This window comes from Sander vitreus, chromosome 10, assembly GCF_031162955.1.
Source record: "Sander vitreus isolate 19-12246 chromosome 10, sanVit1, whole genome shotgun sequence".
Lineage (NCBI taxonomy): Eukaryota > Metazoa > Chordata > Actinopteri > Perciformes > Percidae > Sander > Sander vitreus.
In genome coordinates, this window is record NC_135864.1 from 10910707 (window position 1) to 10917504 (window position 6798).

The 6798-nt window shown below is 42.0% G+C and overlaps 1 pseudogene; it reads left to right on the plus strand.

Annotated features, from left to right (window-relative positions):
* Nucleotides 1-593: 593 nt before the first annotated feature.
* On the plus strand, nt 594-4553 carry LOC144524892 (uncharacterized; annotated as a pseudogene).
* Nucleotides 4554-6798: the final 2245 nt, after the last annotated feature.

The following is a 6798-nucleotide window of genomic DNA, read 5'->3' on the forward strand; positions in this document are numbered from 1 at the left end:
CCAAGCAACACAACTCTTAACACACGTCTCAAAACAGACTCAGTGCAGCCAAACACTATGAACAACTGTGTATGTAACGTCAGACATCTTACCTGGACAGATTGGTATCTTTGCTCTTTTACCTGTTCACTGTTTCTCTCAAACAGTACAACGCATAACTGTTTCATTCTTATTTGGTGTTTCTTTATTTCCCACAAGGCTTTATGAGCTTTCCCTCGTCTAACAATCAAAAAAAAACTGTAACTTGTTTCTCATGTTGTATCTTTATTTCCAAACAAAGCTGGTAGTGAAATGACATATCTGCTTGCTCAAGTTTCTTTCCAATATTTTCATACAAATGATTAATATTTTTCATGTGTTTTACAAAAAGAGGAAGGGCATATGTCATTTCCAGCCACATAGGTTAAGAAATATTGTCTAGGGGCGACCTCTAGCTCAGGTGGTAGAGCGTGCGTCTCATGTAGGCTCAGTCCTTGCCTGGGTTCAAATCCAACCCGAGGCCCTTTGCTGAGTGTCATTCCCCATTACTTGTCTCTCTTTAGCTGTTCTAAATAAAGGAGAAAAAAAACATACAGTATATCATCTATTTTATCATGCAGCAAACTGAGATACAGATGGTAAGGTCTTTAAAAAAAAAAAAAAGGATTTTGGAAATACCTTCAAAACAGCAATGAGTTTTATAAAATGACCCTCAGGGTTTTTCAGGGATCACGGGGTAATTATTTTATTGGAATTCAGCTGGCTACTTCTTAGCCCACTTAAATTGGTAAGCAGGGTTTGATAAAGAAAACAAAATGCTAGACATACAGCACGTCTATATTTCTAATTTGTTTGAATGCCTTTTTGTGAATTACTTTTGTTACTATAAAAAATTGTCTGTGTCCTTACAGGTTTTCAGTCGAGTATGTCATGGTCAGCATCTGGTTTATTAGAGGACAGCTCACAGTGCACTGAATACCACTCCAGGTATCACCCACTGATATAAAAGCAAAACACTAAAAAGAATAGATCACCATTGTACTGAATTTGCAGGAAGCTTTTATTCAGTGTCGACATGCACTCCAACCATTGTTGCAATACAACATTTGTATTGCTTACCATTGTTGCAATACAAATATTGCAACAATGGTAAGCAATATTCCTCTTCTTTTCCTTTCCATTTGAAACCGATACTGGCTGTTTTGTTCCTGCCACCGGCCATTCACGCCCCCCCACTCCTCGTCCGCTCTTCCCCCCAACCACAATAATTATTGGTGACTCCATCACCCGGGATATACGTTTTTTTAATGCTGTCACACACTGCTTTCCTGGAGCCAAAGTTGCAGACATCCTGGCTAAAGCTGTGAACCTGATACCCTCACTCCCGACCTCTATTAAACGCATTGTGGTCCATTGTGGACATAACGACATGTCCTATCAGCAGAGTGAGCGCACAAAGAAAGACTTTGGTACTCTCATTGAAGCTTTAAAAAGCACTGGGAAGAAGATTTTTATTTCGGGCCCACTTCCATCTTGAGGTTGCGGAGTATGCCTTTTTCAACACCTGGCTCCAGCATACATGCAACATCCACAAGATTTTATTGACAATTTTAATCTGTTTTGGGAACGTGGCTCCCTGTTCAGCAGGGACGGGATTCATCCTAATAGACGCGGCAGCCAGATGCTATGTGAGAATCTGCGCCACGCCGTGCAGACCAAGACCTTTGATTGACTGTTTGCACCCCGTAAACACACACACAAGCGCACTACCCAGTCTCACTCTCCCATAAGCTATCACTCCTTTACAAATAACTCTGCTAACCCACAGACCAGCTATATCATTCCAGTAAGAATCAATAATATCAGTAATCACAGGTACAGCGCTACACTCTCCTCTGTGCTTCCTTTGGAGCAGCCACCCATTCATAATCCCATAACTACGGTGTCTGTCCCCCGACTGAGATCGGTAAAATCAAATGTAAACCAACGAGGTGCTATACTTAACAACCTAATTGGAATTAAAACAACCACTGCAACGATAGAACAGAATAGGAGAATCAAATGTGGACTATTAAATATTAGATCTCTGTCTTCTAAAGCAATATTGGTAAACGATTTGATATCAGATAATCAAATTGATCTATTCTGTCTTACTGAAACATGGCTGGGACATGAAGCCACTCCTCCCAGTCATAATAATACTCAAATTCCTAGAGGCTCAGGCCGAGGAGGGGGAGTTGCAGCCATATTTGACTCAAACCTGTTAATCAATCCTAAACCTAAACTTAATTATAATTCGTTTGAAAGTCTTGTTCTTAATCTTCAACATCAATTATATTTGTTGTTGTTTGCCGAGCGCCAGGCCCGTATTCTGAATTTTTATCTGAATTCTCAGAGTTTTTGTCATGTGTAGTCCTAAAATCAGATAAAATAATTATTGTAGGTGATTTTAATATTCATGTGGACGTTGACAGCAATAGCCTTAGTACTGCCTTCAACTCACTACTAGATTCAATTGGTTTCAGTCAGAGTGTGCATAAGGCCATGCACTCACTTAAACTCAAAAAGAAGATGATGAAGCAAAGGAAACTAGCACCTTGGTATAACTCCCAAACTCGCAAATTAAAACAAAACGAAAACGAAAACTTGAAAGTAAGGGTTAGGGGTTAGGGTTCCACCTAATTGGAAGAATCTCGTTTAGATTGGCAAGACAGTATGAAAACATATAGGAAGGCCCTCAGAAATGCCAGATAAGACTATTACTCATCATTGATAGAAGAAAATAAGAACAACCCAAGGTTTCTTTTCAGCACTGTTGCCAGGCTGACAGATCAGTCACAGCTCTACTGAGTCATCTATTCCTCTAGCACTGAGTAGTGACGACTTCATGAGTTTCTTTAATGATAAAATGATAACAATTAGGGATGGAATTCATCACCTTTTGCCCTTAACTTCTAACGGTTCACCTTTGAATGCAGGAGTGCTAGAAAGAACGAGAGGACCTGACATATACTTAGACTGCTTTTTTCCTATAGACCTTCAACAATTAATGCTAAAGGTCTCTTCAGCAAAGCCATCTACCTGTTTATTAGACCCCATCCCAATAAGGCTACTTAAAGAAGCGTTATCTGTAGTTAACACTTCATTACTAGATATGATCAATATGTCTTTATTAACAGGTTATGTACCGCAGTCATTTAAAGTAGCTGTGATAATACCTCTTCTGAAAAAACCCAACCTCTATCCTGAGGTCTTAGCCAACTATAGACCTATATCTAACCTTCCCTTTCTCTCCAAGATCCTTGAGAAAGTAGTCGCTAATCAGTTATGTGACTTAGGAATAGTCTATTTGAGGACTTTCAGTCAGGATTTAGAAAGCATCATAGCACAGAGACGGCACTGGTGAAAATTACTAACGACCTTCTAATTGCTGCTGACAAAGGACTTGTCTCCAAACTTGTCTTATTTGGAGACAAGTGCTGCATTTGACACTATTGACCATACCATCCTTTTACAGAGACTGGAACATTTAGTTGGCATTAAAGGAATTGCACTAAGCTGGTTTAAGTCCTATTTCTCTGATCAATCTCAATTTGTCAATATCAACGATAAATCCTCCAGGTACGCTAAAGTTAGCCATGGCGTTCCTCAAGGCTCAGTGCTTGGACCAATTCTTTTCTCCTTGTATATGCTTCCTCTAGGCAATATTATTAGGAAACACTCAATTAACTTTCACTGTTATGCGCATGACACCCAATTATACTTATCAATCAAGCCAGACGAAACCAGTCAGTTAGCTAAACTTCAAGTATGCATTAGAGATATCAAATCATGGATGACCTACAATTTCCTGATGTTAAACTCAAACAAAACTGAAGTTATTGTGCTGGGCCCTAAACACCTCCGAACATCATTATCCCAAGATATAATTACTCTAGATGGCATTGCCATAGCCTCCAGCACTACTGTCAGAAATCCAGGAGTTATTTTTGATCAGGATATATCCTTTAACGCCCACTTAAAACAAACCTTTAGAACAGCCTTTTTTCACCTTCGTAACATTGCCAAAATTAGGAACATCCTGTCTCAAAACGATGCTGAAAAACTAGTCCATGCATTTGTTACTTCCAGGCTGGACTATTGTAATTCCCTATTATCAGGATGCTCAAATAAAACTCTTAGGACTCTCCAGCTGATCCAGAATGCTGCAGTGCGTATTCTGACAAGAACTAAGAAAAGAGATCATATTTCTCCTATATTAGCTTCTCTGCATTGGCTTCCTGTAAAATCCAGGATTGAATTTAAAATCCTCCTACAAAGCACTAAATGGTCAAGCACCATCATATCTTGAAGAGCTCATAGTACCTTATTGTCCCACTAGAGCACTGTGCTCCCAGAATGCAGAGTTACTTGTGATTCCTAGAGTCTCTAAAAGTAGAATGGGAGCCAGAGCATTTAGCTATCAGGCTCCTCTCCTGTGGAACCAGCTCCCAGTCTGGGTTTGGGAGGCAGACACCCTCACCACCTTTAAGAGTAAACTTAAAACTCTCCTCTTCGATAAAGCTTATAGTTAGGGAGTGAGGAGTTGCAGCGTTCGCCTAGACCGGCAGGGGAAGGTGTGTAGCCACAGTCATGACGCACCGCCTCCCTATCTCGGCTTCTCTTCATAGAAAGCTTACTATATTTAGGGTATGAGGAGTTGCAGCGTTCGCCTAGACCGGTGGGGGTGGGTGTGTAGCCATAGTCATGGCACACCCCCACCCTATCTCTGCTTCTCCCCATAGAAAGCTTACATATACTTAGGGAGTAATGAGTCACAGCGTTAGCCTAGACCGGCAGGGGAAGGTGTGTAGCCACAATCACGGAACACAGCCTCCCTATCTCCCCTTCTCTGCAGCTCTTAGTTATGCGGTTATAGTTCTAGACTACCGGGGTACCTCCTTGGACACACTGAGCTTCTCTCTCCTCTCTCTTTCCATCTGTGTGTATTCGTGTCACAGAAATGCTTGTTACTAACATAGTCCTTATGTTCTTTTTCCGCCCAGCATCATCATCTTGGATCATGATGGCACCTACATCATGGTGGCAGCTGTCGCTGTGGTCCTGCCCTACGCCCTGCTGTGCCCTATTACACCCTGCTACACATTGCAATGCCCGGCTTCGACTTGCTATGTCCGGCCAACGCCCTGCCACGCCCTGTTACGCCCTGCTGTGCTCTACGACACCATGAACTATTATAACTATTACAATATCTTTATATCACAAACCTGTACATCTTATCTGCAGCCTTGGCTTTGATGCCTCCCTGTCCCAGAAACCAGACAAAAGTGAATCAAAGAATCATTTAAAGGTGCCCTGCCACACGTATTTCATTACTTTGTGGTAATGTCTGAAGTTCTACCATGGACTCTGTACTCTCTCTGAACATTTTTTGTTGAAAAAAATGCCTTGGTTACCTTGTTTCAAGCCATTCTAGCGTGGTATAGAAAGCCTGCAGGAAGACTCGATTTGTGCCAGTTCTCATTAATATTCAACGAGCTAAGCTGCTTGACTTTGATTGGCTAACAGCTAGCCTGGCTATCAGCATCTTTTACCCAACGCAACTGGGCGAGCTCATGAATAGTAATGAGTTAGGCAACATGATGTCAGACTGACCAGCTTTTGTAATTGGCCTGATTTCTCCGCTTATTTCTTTTCAGTAGCTAGAGCTGACAGAGGAGGTAGCATATACTTCTCACATTCACGACATAACACAAACACATATGGACCTGAAGTAAAAACTGTTTTGTGTGGCAGGGCACCTTTAGTCAAAGTGCTGGTTTCTGTCAATTGAACTTGTCAAATTACAGGTGGTTGTGAGCAGATTTCGTCCTTTTTGCTTTTATTTAGAGGTATATTTATGAGAACATCTAAAGGCTTTGGACTCCGACTAAAGGTGTGTCTGATAATGTTGTAACAGTTGTCCATTCATTACTATTTCAACACAAAACTGGAATGGACAGGCTGGCACAATCTCATTTACATATTTGAAAGGTATTTTAACCTTGATCTAAGGTATCTGTTTCCCCATATGGTTTGTGTTAATGCTTTGTTCATAGAGCCGTGTGGCAGTTCACCTACTTTCCACAAAACTTAATTACTCACTGTTGCTACCGGCTGTCAATTGTACCACTTGACAGGAGAGAATTGTAAGTTTTTTTTTTTTTTTAATTTGATTAGGACAATGCACATTAATCAACATTTCTGCAAATGTGCCAGTGTTAGCCAGTCGGCTAATTTTCAACTGTAGTCCTAATTACCTAGCATCCCATGGGCCCACCACCTGTGGGAGGAACCGCTGGGGTCGGGTGCGCTGCCACACGGTGAAGGTCAGGGTCCTCGACGGACCAGACCCGGGCGGCAGAGGCTGGCTCTGGGGACGTGGAATGTCACCTCTCTGTGGAGGAAGGAGCCGGAACTTGTGCGGGAGGTGGAGCGCTACCAGTTGGATCTGGAGTCCTGTATGGGGCTCCAGTGGGGGACTCCATAGTTCTGCTGGGGGACTTCAATGCGCACGTGGGTAATGATGGAGATACATGGAGAGGTATGATTGGGAGGAATGGCCTCCCTGATCTAAACCAGAGTGGTTGTATGTTGTTGGACTTCTGTACTAGTCATGGATTGTCTATAACAAACACCATGTTCGAACATAGTGATGCTCATAAGTGTACTTGGTACCAGAGCACCCTAGGCCAAAGGTCAATGATCGATTTTATAATCGTTTCATCTGATCTGAGGCCATATGTTTTGGACACTCGGGTGAAGAGAGGGGCGGAGCTG